We start from the raw sequence: 20,221 nt of genomic DNA, 5'->3' as shown, positions 1-20,221 counted from the left end.
CTGGTACTTTTACTTTTCTCGATATTTTATGTTAATCAATGGAAAAAGAAATGTAAAACATTTTGAAACACAAAAAGTAATACGGCTTATTCACAAATTATTAGAATTTACTTGAGCCACCATGCGCCTCCTAGCATGGTACTTGATATGGGAAAACAAATTTTTTCTGAAAAACGACATTTTCACCGATAGAATATTTTGAATCGAACATATTCTTAATCAGGAAGGTGAAACACGACTTTCTACATGAAAAACTCCCATGGGTGTTCTCGATTTAAAATATTTTGCATTCTCCATACCGTGATCCATTTTCTGGTGCCAATATATCGAAACTTTTAGTTTTATTTACAATGTTAACAAATGAATTATTTTTTGAATTATCGAATCTCTTTTGAACATGTTAGTCTCGAATTTGAATCGAATCGAAAAACTAAATTAATAAAAATAACTAAAAATTAAAAAAAAACCTGATAAGAAGTTGTAAACCAGGGGTGCTCAAAGTTTTTCAATGCCGAGCCAAATTTGAAACTCAAATGAGCTTGTGGGCCAAATTTACAAAATAGGCCTTTAAAAAAATACGTTGAAGTTTTCTGAAATTTCTGTTATTTTTAAAACACTTTCGTTAATAATAATAAAAAAGGAAAAGACAAAATGTCACTCTTTTATCAGTAAAGTTGATTTTATTGTTGAGGGTTTAAACAAAATTAAGTTGTATGAACTTTCAACTTATATTTTCATTAAAATTTCATTTTTTTTATTTCGATAATTGTGACATGTAATTTCAATGAAAAAATGTTACAAAATTTGTTAAGCTCCCGTTAAATTAAATTTTTATTATTATTTTCAAAAAAATGAATTCTCGACGAAAACAAACATTTTGGCGAATAACACGTATTCATCGAAAACAAACAAAAATTCAAATTATTTTTGAATAAACCCGACCATGATCAAAATGATTCTGAACGCAGAGGAATGCATTTTTAATGGATTTCAGCAGCAAGTTGCACGTAAATTTCCGTGATATTTTGAAGTTTTTGAAAAAAAGTGTTTTTTCCTAGTTTTTCGATCCAATTATTAAAAGCTTTGTAAAATATTTCCATCAGCCTTATTCGTCCAATTTCAACATTTTGTCTGCCTGAATCAAATGGTAGTCAATTAGATTCGTTATCCACCTGTCATGAGTTTGAATCCCGAGGGAAGGTTTCTAAGTGCAAAGTAAATTTGATGGTCATTTCATGAAAAGGGTCATTATGACTTCTCATTAACACCTAAACTCCCTAGCTCGAGAAAAGGGGGAATTTTCATACAAATTCCCCCTTTTTCTCGAGCTTGGGAGTTTAGGTGTTAATAATGAAATAAATACTTTTTGCAATTAGCACAGATTTCTACCAAAATCAAATTCAAACGTGTTATAAATATTTCCAAAAATGTTTGATTAAAGTTTTGACTATATTAACTAGTTTACTCAAATTGAAACGTGTAAAATTGTTTGAATTATTGTGATTATTGGACAAAATATTTGTGTCGTAAAATGGGGATCAAAATATTAATCTTATTTTTATAAACAATAAAAAGATCAGCATAAAAATGTAATAATTCTAATTTTGAAAAAGTATAAAATCGCTTTACAAGTGTCAAACGGGCCATTTTACATGATGATTCAAAATGGGTCCGCGGGCCGAAAAAAATCACCTCGCGGCCACGTTTGGCCCTCGGCAATACTTTGGTCACTCCTGTTGTAAACTAACAGGTTATTGTTATAAATAAACGCACAAATTACAAATCACAAAAAAATGAGTGCAGTTTATGAAAATCTCTGTAATATATTTTGATTCTGAATCTAATTCTTCGTTCAAAACTAAAGTTACAAAAAGTAAAATTTCTGTTTGTTCCCAAAAAAAACAATTTTTTCTTTCAAAAATTCATGGCAAATTTTGGTCAGTATTTCTAATTTGTTTTCCTTCTCTATGACCAAAAAGGATTTTTTTATATATTTAGGGGACAACAAACAGCAACTTACAAGTCCATACAAAAGAATGGTTATAAATTTTGCCGCCAATTTATGATTTTTATTTAAATAACTGTTTTTTTGGAAAAAAGATTTTTTGGTACAAAAATACTTCAATTTTGATGAAAAATCAAATTTGCAATCATTAGAACTTTTTATATTTTATGATAAAATTAAAGCTTTTAAATTAAATTAAAATTAAATACTGTCCAGATTGTTCTTTTTAAAAATTCCACAGAAATAATTTATTTCTGTTTTATTATTTATTCAATTGTTTAAAATCTATTCTATGACCACCAATATATTATTATGTTGTTTTTAACATTGGCAAAGTCACAAAAATCATGTAAAATTACTAAAATAGAAACAATTTTTTTTAAATTATTCAAATTAGGCAAATGCTTTCTTAGATTTTTTAAAAGTTCTTTTTCGTAAGAATGGTAAAGGAATCTCAAGAATAACAGACGTGAAAGAGGTAAACGAAAAAAAAGCACGATGCCTGTCGCGACACTACCTCGAATCGTGACTACACCGAGGCCAAAAATACTGAAATTCTCGATTTGAATCAAACAGTCAGCACACATTAGACGTCTAAAATTACTTTGGGTCTGTAACATTCAATCTTTTTTCACATCAAAGGTGAAAAAATGTCAATCACAGTCGTGACCCCCGTGAATGGCCCGACTCACAGCAACCCTTTGGGAGACTCATTAAAAGCACACACACACAGAGTGAGCCCATCTAAATAACTCGACACTAATAACAACGATAATTACACCGCGTATATGTCTCATTATATGACCCCCAGCGCCATCAAAACCCGCGTGTCACTCGCAGTGTGTGGTGTGGCGGTGATAACGCACACATGTATGAGTTACGAAATCACTTCGAACAGTTCAGTGGTGTGACGTTTTTCGCGCCCCTCGGACCATCCAAGCTACGACCATCGTCACCACAGCTCGGGACGGTCGAACCAGAAGGAAGCTGAAGAGCTCATATGAATGAATCTTTCGACTCGAATCTCGGAGGAATTTTTCCTGACGATTATTAGGTGCCTGTGTTTGAGAAGTTAATGAGAGCTAAAACTGTGAAATGACAGCCGTACATTTGTAGCGCCTGTCAGCGGCCCAAACGCGCCAATCTGCGATGGTTGGGAAATTGAGGGGAGGGGAGGGGGGCGTCCATTAAAGTGGCACATAAAATCCATACGAGTGAGTGGGTCCATAAAAATCTTTATACGGCTCCTCCTCGTCGTGTGACACGATGGGCTGGCTGGCCGACCCTTCGGGGGCCTCACTCTGTGCGGAAATGCACCCATCTTGGGTGATGAATATGAGTCGCTCTGATGGGCCCGAAAATGGATGATTGAGTTAATAACAATGAAACAAGTCGTACGACGATTTTTAGCAAAGGATTCTTTACCCCCGCATTACGTATTCACTTGTTGTTCTTGAGGTTCTTCAGAAGATTGTTCAATAAAACTTCGATACACCGACTGCGTGACGATGACGATGACGACGACCACGTTGATGGAGGACGAAATGATGTGCGAAAACTCGTTTTCATCCTGATGAGCCGTTGTTCTTCATCACCATCGTACACCAGTTGAGCCGAGGCGGGGTTCCGGAGGGAGGACGAACGCTTTTGAAAACTTTATGAAAACTTGTTTTCCCCGATAGCAGCACCAGGACCATGGCCACTTTACGGCCATCGCTTAGCGGTCATATCTGGCACCGTTTGTTGACGGCGGCGAAGCGTCATTTCGGTGTGGTCTAGATGAGCGTTCACATGAGCTAGTTTTCATCTCTTATCCTGGGCTAAATTACCATCCCATGTTTGTCCTCATCGTCGTCGTCGCTCTATTGTTGGCCAAATCGATCGACCGTGAGAAAAGGAAGAAAGGATCCCTCGGTTTTCATCCGGTTCTATTAAAGCAAAGACATTTTTTGCTGCTCCTTTTGATATCGTAACGGAACGTCGTCGTAAAGTTGTACAGGATATCGCTCCCCCCCTGGTAGGGCACATTAAACTAGTGGAGCAAAAAGGTTCACCGTGGACATTTGCTGACGTAAAATCGAACATTTCCACTAATACATTTATGAAGCACACCAAAACACTAATTAACCCCTCTGGTGAGGCCAAAGTAAACCCTTCCGGCACGTTCCGACCTCCATGTTTGCGCACATAGTCGACAATGCTCGTTCACAGAATACTCCCAAAAAGCCATAAAAAGTACTAATATATTAGCGACGATAAGGCAGAAAGATACCGCAGAGCAATTCTGCGCAGCCATCGGCAAAGTTTAAGAAAAGGGCGGCTGAAAACATCTCCCCGACTTCTCTCCTTCCACGCCATTGGATGAAAGATAATGAGATTTTCGTGTAATATCAAAATCTTCCCGACCTCCCCTCCCTCCAGCAAGGAGCTCCGCTACGGAGGAAAAAGGAAATTCAGCCAAGCCTCGTACCAAGTTTCTAAGCGCATAAATACTGAATTTTATGGTAATTTAATTCCTTTGTTCGGAACATTTGGGTAACAGCCAAGAAGCCTTTGATGCAAAGCCGAACGCCGATGACCTTCGCTACCTCTCGGGCTAATGAATTAATCCGGCGAATTTAACCCCGCGCTGGACGGAATTAGCAAACGACGACGTCGCGACAAATTCACCAAGCTGGAACAAATCGGCTATCAATCATAACGCCCAGAAATCAAGCGCGATGGCTATCGCGGCGTCGCGCGGGCTTGATTACAGAGTTTTGGGGGGCGGCAATTTGGAAGGTGGTGGCAAAGAGTGCTGCTCTCCTACGGCTACGATCTAATGGTCCATTAAATTCACAAACTTATGACCACTTGATTTGGCAGTTCTTGTAAAGCCCTCACCCGGGTTTCTTAGACAGCCCAAAAAATGGTTTACAGTGCTGGGTGGAAGTTTGTGGAACTATTCAAGAAAGAATTGCTTCTTTTTAATCGAAAAGAGTAGAATTTACTAATGCTCACTGAGCCATAACAGTAATAATTCCTGGATATCCAGTCCGGACTCGATTATCCGAAGTCCTTGGAAAAATTTCAGTTCGGATAATCGAACCAAAAATAATATTTTTTTTCCTTCGTCTTATTTTTGATTGTTGAGCTTAAGTATGACCCTTAAACTACTCTAAAGCGATTTAGAAATTTTAAATCCAAAATGGCGTTGTTGAAATATTGAAAATTGCATTTGCCAATATTCTACTCAAATTTTACTAAAATGGAGTCGCAGAACCAAAATTTAAACTAAGAAGAAAAGAAAAAAAAATTCGTGATTCGATTATCAGAAGTTCTATACAAACCATCGGATAATCGAACTTTGGATTATCGAAACTTGGAATAATCGAGTCTGGACTGTATATGAAATTAGCTTTGAAAAGCTTATTTGCATAAAACGTTTTAAGTATTCATCCGAAGTATATTATTTGCTATTCCGTTGTGATTAACTTACTTTATTCTGTCATCTTCGAATGACGAAGTGGCATTTTTTTCATCGCCGAAAATAACAGTAGGGGAACTATACCCTTTCTCAGCCTATTTCTATTATCGGCCTATCAGCACTTTGATCATAAATTACAGCTTTCATAAAGTGTTTTTGACTGTTCCAAAGTTATAAATAGCTCAAAAAAAAAGTGAGCAAGCAACTCTCCATTGTTGATTTATCTGAAAATGATGATTTGATAGCGGAAAACTGCAAAAGTGATTAAAATTGGTCGAACGGCTTAGAGTGATTAAAATGGGCATATTTCCCCTAGGTACTGCAAAAAATCGTCAAATTGAGTTTTTCTCGGTGTAATCTAAATTGCCCTCATTTTTCAACTCGCGATATTCCGAAAACTATTATAATTTATTTTCATTGACAAGAAATGAATTTCTGTAAAATTATCTGTTTTTTTTTTCAAAATAAATATTTGAATTGAATAACGTCATGATTCGAAATCCGGACACTTAGTAGCATATCTTTTTTATCATAACTGGCAAAAAATCATGTAAAAAGTTGGAAATGTAGAAATATCATCAGGATGTAGTATAAACAGTTAGTTTTAAGAGAATGCATGCAAAATATGTCTTCTCTAACAATTTTTATCAGATTTTAAAAATTAAAATGACTTGTTGTGCTTCGAATCCCGGACATTGATAAAAGCTGTTTCAAAATCCGGACACTCGATTTTGCTTATGAATCGCACAAATTAGGACTGAAATGTTAGTTAAAGCCATTCTTTAGGTCTCAAATAACTTGTTACCATCAATTCAATCGGCATTTTATATGAAAATTTGTTAGAATTTAGGGAAATCAAAACCATAAATTTCTGCTTTGCCTTCCCGGTGCTTCAGATGCCTATGAAATATTTCAGTGAAATGTTTCACATTTTTGATAAACTTATATTTTTATTTTATTTTATTATTTTGGCATTAACTACAGTGTTCAAACAAACTTTAAATGAAAGTTGATGTTAGAATTCATCAAATAACACAGTTTTGACATACATAATTCGAAGTTATATCCAAATAATTGATATAACAAGATACGGTGTCCGGATTTCGAAGCGTCCGGGAATTCGAATCATGACGTTATAGAGATTATAGCCCAACATTTGAAAAAGTAAAAATAAATGTATTTATTCCATTCAACAGTTTTGTCTTAATTCTAAAAAAAATAATTATTTTTAATTTTTAATAAAATGAGCCGAAAAGATTCTTAAGTATAGTTTTAAAAATTTAATGTTTGAACTACTAAAATGTTTGAAATACTAATGTTTGAAATACTAAGCTTTATCTCAGTCTGCTGGTTCCGATGAGCAAAATCAAAAAAGGATTTTTTAAAGGAGAATGGGCAAATTTGGTCCAAGGATGTACACGAACGGGACCAACTTTTTTCGAAAGATCTCGCCGAGACATGAAAAAAAGTCTTCTGGACCAACTCTCTAAACCCCGGGGTTCAAAAGTTACATGCTGTTGAAGTTTGAGCATTTTGGGTTAAAATGTGCAAAAAATCGTATTTTTGCTATTTCTAAAATCATTAATAAAATCTTTGTTTCATTATGGATTTCGATTTTCTTGACTTCATTCGACGCGTATCAGCAAAAACTATGAGTTCTGATATGTCTTAGCATGATTGAAACATGATTTCTCTTGTTTTTATCCGTTTGAACCGTTTGTGCAAGAGGCATCCTATAGAAACAAGTCGAAACTTCAAGGTTTTGAAACCGGATCCGACCCAGACTGCTTCAGTGAGTATGGAAGGCTTCAGTGCAATGTTGTAACAACTTATTGGGATGGTCTGAGTCATCCGAGAACTCCTTGGAGTTAAGATCGGTGAGTCTACCGCCGTAACAAGCAAGATGTCGGCGGTTTTGCCAACGGAACATACCCGCATAGCTTCAGTGAGTGTGGTAGACTACTTTGCTAATGTGTTAGGATGTCTTGGGTCATCCAAGGACTCCCTGGAGTTATGATCTGTGGAGCTACAGCCGTAACAAGCAAGAGGTCGACGATTTTTGACCCCGGAACATACACGCATAGCTTCAGACAGTATGGTAGACTGCTTTGTTAATGTGTTGGGATGTCTTTGGTCATCCTAGGAATCCCTGGAGTTTAGATATTTGGGTCACTGTAACAAGAAAAAGGTCGATGATTTTTAACCGCGCATCATAACCGCAAAGATTCAGTGAGTATGGCAGACTGTATTGCTGTTATGTTGGGATGTTCTGGACCATTCCAGGGAGTCCTTGTGACAGCCGTAGACCTACTGATCATAACTCCAGGGAGTCCTTGGATGACCCAAGACATCCTAACACATTAGCAAAGTAGTCTACCACACTCACTGAAGCTATGCGGGTATGTTCCGTTGGCAAAACCGGTCGACATTTTGCTTGTTACGGTAGTAGACCCACAGATCTTAACTCCAGGGAGTCCTAGGAGAACCCAGGACACTCCAACACATCAGCATAGTAGTCTACCATACTCACTGAAGCCATGCGGGTATGATCCGTGGTCAAAAACCGCCGACATCTTGCTTGTTACGGCGGTAGACTCACCGGTCTTAACTCCAAGGAGTTCTCGGATGACTCAGATCATCCCAATAAGTTGTTACCACATGCACTGAAGCCTTCCATACTCACTGAAGCAATCTGGGTCGGATCCGGGTTCAAAACCTTGAAGTTTAGACTTGTTTCTATGGGATGCCTCTTGCACAAACGGTTCAAACGGATAAAAACAAGAGAAATCATGTTTCAATCATGCTAAGACATATCAGAACTCATAGTTTTTGCTGATACGCGTCGAATGAAGTCAAGAAAATCGAAATCCATAATGAAACAAAGATTTTATGAATGATTTTAGAAATAGCAAAAATACGATTTTTTGTACATTTTAACCCAAAATGCTCAAACTTCAACAGCATGTAACTTTTGAACCCCGGGGTTTAGAGAGTTGGTCCAGAAGACTTTTTTTCATGTCTCGGCGAGATCTTTCGAAAAAAGTTGGTCCCGTTCGTGTACATCCTTGGACCAGCTCCCATACAAATTTGCCCATTCTCCTTTTCTAAGCTTTTCGAACATAATTTTGCAGGGGTGCTTTTTCATCATGAAGTATATGTCCAGGATTAAAAAACATTTCTGAAAAAATTTACCTTGGAATTTCACTAACATGAATAAAGTTAGACTTTATTAAAACATGTTTAGAGTCATTTTTAAATGCAAATAAGATTTAACGTTTGATTTTTTTACATTTTTTTTCAAACTCTAGCGCAAATGATGTATTTTTAATCCCCTTAGCATATAAAAAATCTCAAAAATAAAAAAAAATATTTTGGAAATTCAACTTATAATAAACAGTAAAATTGGGATTTTTTTTGCATTTATCATTTTTTTTTTTTTCTAAAAGTCGTAGAAATAACAAACAACTTTGCCGAATACACCAAATCGACATGATGTCATATAGAAAGTTTTTCTTTATTGTTATAAATAGCTCAAGGTATGAATTGATCTTTACTATAAAATTCATCCATTTTCAGCATGAAATTTTTGCAAAACTTATCAATTCATACACTAATAGAGATTCAATAGAATTAGAATTTGAACACAACGATTTAGTAGTATAATCTAAAAGGTTATTGTAATTTTTGGCTTACTAAGCAAAGAACGTTTTCGATAATTGAGATAAGTTGACATTTATTTGCGTTTTTTACTCAATTTCAAATAGGAAATATTAAAATATTTATTAAAAAATGTCCAGGATTAAAAAAATGTCAGCTCAAGTCTGTAGCTTGAATAAGTCAACTAAATTATCTGTTAATTTTGTTCTATTCGAATATAAAATAATCTTTCTCAAACATGAACTCTTGATAAACTTATTTGACTCAATAATTTCATATTATTTTTCATTAGAATGTGTAACTATTTATATTTTTTGGGAATCATTGAACTCTGAATCAAAACTTTTTTCTTTACATTTTCGAATTATTGACAACAAAAAACTTTAGAAAATTACAAAAGCATCTTAAGATAGTAAAACTTTTGCCTGTAAGCAGACAAATGTCAAAATTTATTTAAAAACTAATAAAACTAAACAAAATTTTGAATGTTTTTTACTGTAAATGATATGAAACAATCCAGCAAATTTCCACCTGCACCGTGTATGTTTTCGCTTCTTTCGAACTTTACCCAAGAAGTCGACAGCACCAACGCAAAGACGAGAGGGTGGAATTAAACGCGCAGAAGAGGGCAAAACCCCCGCTCGGCTTTTCCCTTCCGCGTGTGTGTGTGTTTTGGTCTCGAAAAGTTTCTGGGGAGCAAAAAGGCACACGCTACCTACCTACCGACCTTCCTTTCCATTCCAAGAGCAGCGGCACCCGAAAAGGCACACAGCCAAATTGTATTCTATATTAATATCATAAATATTGAAAATTTATATCCTCCTGCAATGGCCTGAGCCGTACACACAGGGAGACACCACAACAATGGGCCTGATGTTCCGAAAATGTTTTGGCTCGGGCCCAACCCTCAAGATAGAACAGGCTGCGGGAAGGGCTGTCGAAGGGGGCAAAAATCGTTTCATAGCCATTTTGAAAATATGACAGGCCTGGCTGTCCCAGGCACGACGACTTTTCCGAAGGAAAACTTTGCTTTAATAACAGGCGGCTAGAGGGGGTGATTATCAAACTTTGGCCAGAGGAAAACTTTCACCTTCGCCCATGTGGTGCAAGAAAAGGCCTCACAGCAGTGTCTCCTCGAAGGTTGCGTCGTTGCTTTCCAATGGATATTAGATTATTTTTAATCGTGTCTGTAATGAAAGAAATGTGTTACACTTGCTACCGCAGCGGCGCACTTTCCCCGGTTCCCGGCATCAACTGTCGTTCCGATAACGAGATATCGTAATTACAAGTCCCCTTATGGCAGCTAAAACTATGACCATTAGCATAATGATTCTGGCCTGTCCAGTTTTTCGGGTTAGGGAGTTCGGGGCAAGAAACACGTTTTCCCTCTTTCGTCCATATGCATGAGGGCGGGACGGATCGAATCATGCCCACTAATTAATGAAATTTCAATCAAAAATGCCGTAAATGAGAACGCTTTGAATCGGTTTGATGGAGAAATAAATATCTCACCTCCCTCCCTCGAATCCAGCAATCCAATCTGTGTGCGATATGGGCGAAGAGCGATTCTCGAATGGAGACTTGAATGCATATTTATGAATTAAACTGGCCGGTGTGTTGGGCATCGTAAGGTTGACTAGGCCTACTTCTCCGGACCGGGGGTCCGGTCCATAAATATGTAACGAGCCACCGAACGGGCAGCGACACTTGCCGGAGTGGCTGTTGGGTGCGGCCGGTCCACGAAAAGGAGGCAAAACTCCAAAAATTAAGCACATTAAGAATGTAAAATTAAATCAAGAGATATATAATTAACAGCAACGCCCTGGAGCGGTCAGGTGGATACGTGTGGTAGCCCTTGGCAGCGGAAAAGGGAGGAAGATCGTAAATTTTCCTTCCGATGGCCGCACCTTTCAAACGGATATCGTGTTGTTTTGAAAGTGGGAAAACTTCCGCGTGTTTTTTGGCTTCTGAAGTAGGTTTTGTTTGCTTTAACACCTTTGACAGAAACTCTGACAACGGATTTCAGAAATCGATACTCTGATACGCAAAACAAGTGTTTACCAAGAGATTCAAACCGGAGCGCTATAGATGAGAGTCTAACTCTTTACCACTGCACTACGAGGTCATATTGATAGCAGAGAGGCAGAACGCAACTCTTCGTCGTAGCGCTCTTTTTCTACTTCCTTTGGTGGTGGCTAAAATGGCGAATGTTGTTCATCATTGTTTTGCAGTGCGACAACCGGCCAAAGGGAATATAGTCAGAACGTGTTTGACACACGTACATTCCCAACTTTTTTAATTATAACTCGGTACTTCGAGAACCAAGTTCAACCGAACTTTGCATTCAGAACATTCAGAACGGTCAGCCAAACTAAACTTGTTTGTTATTGTTTACATTGCGTGCTCTCGGAACGTCAAAAAGTGATGTGCGACAAGATAGCATGATTACATCAAGATTTTAATAGCTTTATCAACACCGAATGTCAGTGGAGTTTAATTTGGATGTTTTTAAATTGTGTTAAATTGATACTATTCTAACAGAACATATAGAAAATCATAACAATACTTCATTAGTTCGCAATCAACTTTCTTCAACTGTTGCTGAACAGTACTGTCTGCTGCAAGTAATTTATACCATCATTCGTTGTCAGACACATAAATTAGGCCCAAAAAGCACGCTGACGTGAGATCGTTGCGGCCATTTCTTCTATTTCCAAGTCTAACCTTAATCCCCACCAAACACGGGCATGCTCTCACGTTCCCATGGAATGGCAGCTCCATGTTTTGTTTTGTCTTTCCCCGGGGTTTGCGGAACACGGGGAGGAGGAGCAGCGGTCCGACCAAAAGCCATTCATTACAAGTTTTTCTCTGTCTTATTTTTAATTCCGAATGGCTACCTGAAGAAATTTCCACTCTCGCGTCCACTTTGTTCGCCGCTTCTCGAGGGGCTTCAATAAATATTCAATGCACTGCAATATTGCGTTGTTAAAGCAATTCTCCCGAGCAATTAACAGCCATAGCTTAACAACATTATTAAGCATTCTACATTTGTTTGACGAACTCTCGACGAAGTCGTGGATCGAAAACTTCTGCACTGAGAGCAAGAGCGTGTTCGGACCACTGCTAATGGTAACAATAACGGCGTTCATAAATAATCCAGTCAGCGTGGATTAATCCAACTGCGTCGCCTTAAAAGTTGAAAGAGGGGGGAGAGTTTCATCCCCCATGGCTGAAAAAAAAGGGAGTCTGAAAAAGAACGATTCGAAATTCAAATGGTAATTATTACATCACATTTTGTGCTTCGAAGAAGCACACGAAAACAAGCCTGTCAGTCAAAAGTCAGCATTTTTTTTTTGGTTTTCCACTGATCTGATTCATGCATTATTCAGCCACGACTCCACACACTTGAAACAGAAGTCAGCGTCAGAAGAGGGACGGAGAAGGGGAAGAAATGAAATATTTTAATTTTTCACTGTTTCGGAGGATGTCGGCTTCGACTTTTCGCGGTTACTCGAAATTTACAAAACAAAGTGGCAAAGAGTGCTGGCTTTTCGGTTCCTTGGAGGTTGAATCATTGACGGGTAGGGTGGTCCAAATCGTTTGAATTGCAGCGAAAAGAACATACGGAAAGCAGAAATCGCGAGTGAAGTGTGCAAATTGCTATGCTTACAGAACAGCAAAATTTTGCGAGTGAAAACTAAAAAAAAATGTTTGGACTTTTGACCACCCTAACCTACGCCGATTTCCATACTTGGACACAGAAACGCCTCGGACCTCATCCGTAGACGGCCCGAGCTGCTGGACTTTTGGAATGTAATTTTACGCTATTGTGTCGGATGAATTATTTATTTTGTGCAAAGTTATGGTATCGCGAGGACTTATTCAAATTCACAACGCAGCAGCGGTTCTCCAGTAACTGGCGAACCTCTTTTTAAATGTTACGTAGCTGCTAGATAAACACTTTCGTGGGTGTCGGGAATGGATTGAGACTATGAACCTGCTCGTTTCGGAAGGTTTCAGACTATTAAGCATAGTCGTAGAGGAATTAGACATGGAGGAAGGTTTAAACGAAGAGTTACCTCACCCACACAGACTGTGACATTGAAATCGTGTCCACAGAAGAATTGCATCGGCCCAAGGTCCATCTACCTGTACAATTCGCCTCTTTAGCTAAATTACCTCAAGGACATCGGGACAGTAAACGTGTGCAATAAAGCAATCCTTCTGGCAACCCCTTTCATTGCGTCACACACTGCCACTTCCAAGGCCACCGGAGCCATCAGCAGGACGCAACTTCCCAAATCAACCCTTTCGTGCGAAGAATTCCCGCAGACAGAGTGACATTCTTCGTGCAGACAAAGAACTACAACTAGGACCGGACCGAACTTCCTTGCATTGATTGATATATGACCCGTCACGATAGGGGTTGTCCTCAAACTACCCCCACACACGAAACCCTTTCACCAGGACTTCGTGTAACCCTCTTTTGCATTTCAACCGGCAGCACACGGTCCTACTCGGAACGAAATTCTTTCCGTTTTTTTTTTTGTCCAAAGGACCCCGAGAGGAACAAATATTCGTAACCAAACATAAATACATAAAGAAATACAATTTATTGCATCATAAAATATGCAATTTTGTTGTTATATTGTCGATTTCGGTCCTCCTCCCAGCAACGCCGTGGCGGCGCGGTCGGGGCCACTTCCAGGAGTCGAGTCTAGGCCAGCCGTCCAACGCTGGATTCCTCGGCGAACAGGTTTCATAGCTCGTTTCGTTTCGTTTCGTTCGCCTCTCACTGTGTTGACTCTGACTTTCCTCAACGACTTGTTTCGTCGTTACTCATTCTTAGCATGCAATAACAAACAATTACCCCAAATGACCTCGACAGATTGATTATTTTTTGCTGCCTCCTCGTCGGGGTCCCCGTAACCGGGGAAGATTCGGATTTATGCGTTTTTTCTCTCCCTCTCTGGTTTGCCCCTTTTCGGGTTGGCTGGAAAAGGTGCAATTTCGTGCAATCCTTGCATCGGCCTAATGGGCAAAAGAGGTAATTCCTCTAACAATCTGTGTGACCCTGAAAAAAAAGTTCCAACTCTTCAAACGAGATGCTTGGGTGGTTTCAGGATTTCCACCGTACAGTCCTCAGTTTTGTTCAAAGTTCAAAGTGAGTTGGGTGCGTGTTACACTGTTTCATTCCGAAGTCGAAACCGCGATCAGCTGGCCATCTGGTTCCAGCAATCCGGATTTGGTCCCCCCCCCCTCGCTCACCCCACCGCGTTGGCAGTGAATTAAGATAAGATGAATCGAGCCGAGAACCATTCTCAAGTGCCCAAGAAAGAAGAGAAAAAAAAGCCTGGTGGATTAATAATTTCAATTAGACGATGCAGGAGAAAGAAGGCCCCTCACAAAATGCGATGCAAATTGAGGCCTTCGATAAGGCCCGACCGCCCCGCGGGTAATAACATTGCCTAACTTATTTGGTCTTGATAAAAACGGTGGGGTCCAAGACCCCGAGAGGGGTCTCTAGATTCGTGAGTATCATCGAGTGCGCCGCGCGAGTAAGTGAGTGCGATCGGCAGTTAAAGTTTGGAAAATGGCTGGCTTAAAAGGACTATTGAACCCATTTGCGGTGGGGATCAGCGAGGCGAGTGGGAGGGAAGAGGGGAAATAGTGTCGTAAAGTGCAAATATTTATTCCACTGATGAGCTCGCTTATTGCCCATTTGCAGCACGTTTGGCCAGTTGTTCCGGTCGGGTTTGCGGGGGGGACAAATCGGTACAATGTTTCATGGGAACTAGACTTTGCAACTGTGTATTGAATCTTATTTTTGAGCTAAACTAATGTTGTAAGTGAAATTTATTTCAAGTGGAATTAGCTTCTTAAAAATCTTTCTTAATAAACCCATCTAATAGAAAACCTTCGTAAAAGAAAAATAACAACATCGTAGTGTTTAAAGAATTACGTTAAGTCGTTTTTCTTATCGCGCACTAAATTTTGTAATTCATTTTATTATTTAATAGAAAATAAACAGAAAATGAATATCGATGATTAAAACAAATGAAACGATTCAAATCATAAATATTTGTCAAAATAGTTTCTACGGTTCCAGGATTTCGGTCAATTTTTATAAATCTCAAACTAAATGCAATTTATTTTTTATAATTTTCAAACATATCAATCCGCCCAATTTAAAAATGCTTACTTAAATCACAACTTCTATAAAACAGAATATTTCAAATCTTAATTCTAAATTGCATTTTTACATTTCCATAAAAATTTTGAAATTTTTAATTTGTAATTTGTCGATTCTTGGCCGTGTTTCCGAAATATCAAGATTTTTATCTTAAAAAAAACAGTAAAAATAAATTTTGATCAATTTTTTACGGTTTTGGTTGAAAATTCCAAAATTGGCATTACGAAATTTTAAATATTTTCACGAAAGCTGCGTTGTTCAAACAGAAGTTGAATATTTCAAATAATTCTTGTGGGCGACCATTTAATGAAAAAAGGGTTTTAATTTTTTATGCATTGAATTTTTTTATTATTATTTTTTACGACTTTGAAAGTTTAGGTGAAGTTTTGCTGAACTCTGATTGGAATATCAAACAAGAGCATTTGCAAACATGTTAATAAACACTCAATTTTAGCATTATCTCGAACAGGAAAGTTCCTTTTTGTGAGGTATTTTTCTCCTTGAAGGGGGAATCGGAATACAAAAAAAAATCCATATCAAAATCACATAAATAGTATTTTTGTTCTGACTAAGTAGAAACACTTGGCTGTTAATCTTTTAGGTTTAAGCCAAAACAGTTAGAACAAATATTTCAAATTATTCAATATATTTTTTAAGGAATTCAACAACCAATTAGAAAGGTTAGTCATTTGTATCATTGTAACACTCCAATGCCCATTAATTTCGAAAATATTTTTTTTATTTTCATGACCACATGTTTTTGTTGATTTTGTAGGCTAAGTTTTTATTTTCCCATTTTGAGGTCATATCGAGGAATTTCAGGTGCTTACTTCGATGTATTGAAAAAACTCAATTTTTTTATTTTTTTTTCTAAAATCGCTTGGATTAAATAGAAAAACTCAAATATCTCGGGGTAGGGTCGAAATTGCATTTTCTCAGAGAGAAAAATGTTCGCCGTGAAATTTCCTACAAGCTGTATTGGTTTTATGGATTTTACCCAAAAGCATTTCTGAAAAAAGTTAAAAAAAATGCGATGTTTTCGACATATATCCACTGGGAGAGACCAAAAACTTCAATTTTGGTCTAATATCGATAATGCATCTATGGATAAAAACCTATCGTTTGAAAAAAATACACACCTGATTAAAACAGTTTTTGTATTGATTACAATTGATTTTAGAAAATTTGATAAAAAAGTGACTCTTTTCAATACATTGAAGAGGGGGTGCGAGAAAGTATTTTTTTTATTTTTTCTTGTCTAAAAAAACATTGTTTCTACACAGAAAAAAAATCATGATAATATTACATCTGGGAAGGGGTACATCTTTTGTGTCAGGAAAAGGTGTAATTTTACCTCAGGAAATGTGTAATTTTACCTTTTTTCTGGTGTAATGTCACTTTTTCAGTCTAAATTGAGGTAAAATTACATCATAGAAGAGGTAATATTCAACCTTCCAAAATTACAGCTTCCAAATTTACATTATTTTTTTCTGTGTACCAATTAAGAAGTGAGCACCCAAAATTCCTCGACATGACCTCAAAATAGGGCAGGCTAGTGTCAACTTTAAAACAGCACAATTCGTAAATAAAATTGTCGCAAAAATAGTTTGATCTACGCCGTGCTAGGGTGTTCCAAAATCTAGCCTAAACTTTGAAAAAGTCGTATGCAAATTTTGAATGCTGTTCTGGACATTTTGGAACCACAAAGCCTAAACTGAAAAAAGTATAAAATTCCTATATTCTAGAAATTTTACTTCCTTTATGGTCAATGGGTTTTGTGAATTACTAAATAAGGAAAGGAGAAATTCTAGACTACAGGAATATTAAACTTTTTTTTTATTTCAGTGTATATTTCAAAATATTTTTATCGGATTCTTTGGAAAATTTTACAAACCATTAAAAAATGTTGAAGTTTCATCTCCATTATTACAGATATGATTTTTTTAAAACAAATCCAGATTTCTCAATGCATTATGCGCATAAACGGAAGAATGACAAAAACGAGGAAACCGTAAAATATTATGAAAGTATATTATTTAAATACATTTTGAACACTGAAAATTGTTTGGAATATAAATTAATGTCGATTTTTCATTGAAGTCAATCTAGAAGCAACGGTTCACTAGGGTGCCCAAAATATGGGACTATTTTTGAAAACCTCGCTCCACAAGCTGATAATAGTTCCTTGTGTAATTTTATGACAGAGTCCAAATATTAACAAAATTGGTCAAAATTTACCCATTGATACTCTGGGGTGAATTTGTATGGAAAAAATTGAAAAAATGTCTGAAAACCCCAATTTTCTGCGCGGTGCGCTGCTTCCATCCGAATGTCCCAAAACTGAGATTCTCATTGAAAATTTAATGCTCTACAACTTTGTAGATCGTACCAAAACAGTAAAACTAGTTCTTGAAATGTTATTGGCGATTCAAAAATGTAATTTTTGCTTGAACAACTTTTTTTCACAAAATTCAGGCTCGGGTATAAATGGGTTAATCTCAACCAATTTCGCTCAAAATTGGCACAGATGCTTAAAATAACCCACAACAAAGCAGGTCTAAAAGAAAATTATTATAAACTGAATTTTGTGGATTGTAAATTTGTAGAAACCTTTTTTTCAAAAATATAGATTCTATCACTAAATATTCTCAAGATCATGTTTGTACGACACCATTTTCAATATATTCGAGACAAAACTGTTTGGTTATGTTTTTTCCAAGTTATTACTTGAAGATTACAAAAAACACTTGCTGAAGGTATCCCGTGTCCCACGCCCTTTAAATTACATTATTTATAATTTTAAAACCCCTAATCAACTCCAACACTTTAAACAACCAATCCCGCACACCGACATCCAACCGAGCCCAGTCTCATCATGTTGCACTTTTAATCTCGTAAAAATCTTATTTACGGCCCTCGACTAGTCCAAACGCGGGACGCGCTGAATCATCCACACCGGTTAATCCTCCAAGCTAGGTCTTTTTTTTCTCTCTAGTAGCTAGCTAAAACTTATCAATCGGCAACGCACGATTTGGTCAGCGCAGAGTGGGAGTTGAAAGAATCAAGACCTACACAGCATTTCCACCTCATACCTACAGTCCTACAGTCAAATTTATTCGAACCCGCTTCCGAAATAAAGTGTTACAATTTATATCCCAAAGTGGGTGTTAAAAACTAAGACTTTTCGTTTACCCAGCTCGCTCGCTCGCTCGCCCAGCATGGCTAGGCAAACAAAGCTAAGCTCCCCCCCCGGGGTTCGATTGGTGGTGCTTTTTTGCGGGATTAAAATTTTATCAGCGGCGAAACATAGGTCCATTAACGAATGTTTTGTTTACGTCCATTTTGAGTGGATGCGGAGTTACGAGGGGGTGGCGCGGCGGGGTGTCATTTCCACTCACAACAAACATTAGCAACGACGATTCCCCTCTGCCTCGGTTAGGCATGAACCCGAGGAAAATGCCTACCCAATCGATTTGCGGTAATTGGCGACTCAATCAGTTTTCAATTATGTTGAGTGGATGGCACTGCTGGTCGATCAAATCGTGTAAATATTTTGCCTTTTAAATTCAACATGGTTGAAGCTTCCTCAAATTCACCTGTCGTTTTAACAAGAAAACATACTCCATCAATCGTGTTCCAGCTGGTTGTAACGTTTTGCTATCGTTCACATTAAAAATTGAACCTGCTGCTGCTGGCCGATAGGCCGACCAGCTTTTTAAATGGGTGGTTCCAGCAGTGAACGGAACCCATAACTCATTGGGTTAGAGAACCCCGGGAGGGTTTAGAACGAAAGTGGGTGAAAATAATTATTGGTAGGGTGGTTCCAAGCAATTCAGGATGTTTGCTGAAGATGCTCGTTAGCACCACCCTCAACGGAATAAAAACCATGTTCTACGGCTTAAAATTTCTCCCGGTAAAAGCTTTCCAGAGTGAGCGAGAGGGGCGTAAAATAAAAGTTAGATTAAGGTATTAAACAATGATAATTTATATCCTTGCTGGAAGCCTATCGGGAGATTCGGGGCTTTTTCGATTCCCCGCAGCTCTCGTTCGGTGGCCAGGTTGGTCGGTTGCCCGGGATGGGTTTCAAACTTCAAAAGTATTTCGGTAATTTATGTGCCGAAAAAAGAGGCAAAACCTTCAATACCTGAGCCAGCTCAGAGCGACCTTCCCGTGGTGGGAGTGGGCTCTGCAGCCAACCAACTGAGACAAGATAAACGGCTTTAATCAAAGGCTGCTATTTATGTTCATAACTAGCAATTAGTTTACTAGTTTATTGATGTTAGTCCATTTGCGTGATGGCCTCGATGGGAATATGAGCGCTCGCGCCGAAAACAACAACAGAGCATCGGGGAAAGAAATGTACCCGCGGCGTGGCCATCTTTCCGAACAAAAACAACCAGCTGAAATGTGATCACATCAGCATCACCAGCAGACCTTAAGATGTGGTGGCCACAGCCTTCTGGAGCCACACATTGAATCCAACGAGACCAGAGCCCGGAGATAAAAGTTTCCAGATAACAGCCATCCGAGAGAAAATTATATGGAAATGATTATTTCTTTATCGAAAATTGTGTTTTTGTTTCCTCGCCAGAGTGCGGACTTCGTCGTTCGGTTTCGATTGGTTCGCCGCAAAATTCTGTGCTGCCCGGGGAGTGCTGGTTTAAAAAACCTGAAAACGCTCTTCGAACCGAAAGCCGGAATGTGTCGTAAAAACTACGCTTAATTGACAATGAAAATCGCATTTCGCAGACCTTTTTTTTGTTGAGAGTTAGATCTGCGGCTTGAATTCGCGCGCGCGCGGCCATTGATCCACTGGAGTTGCGACTCGAAGTGGGGGTTGGAAACTGGAGCCTTTTTAGAGTGTGCTGCTCGGAAGGATGTCAGATGTGGAATGCCCATT

This window comes from Culex pipiens, chromosome 1 (assembly GCF_016801865.2).
Source record: "Culex pipiens pallens isolate TS chromosome 1, TS_CPP_V2, whole genome shotgun sequence".
NCBI lineage: Eukaryota > Metazoa > Arthropoda > Insecta > Diptera > Culicidae > Culex > Culex pipiens.
Note: the sequence above shows the minus strand (reverse complement) of the source record.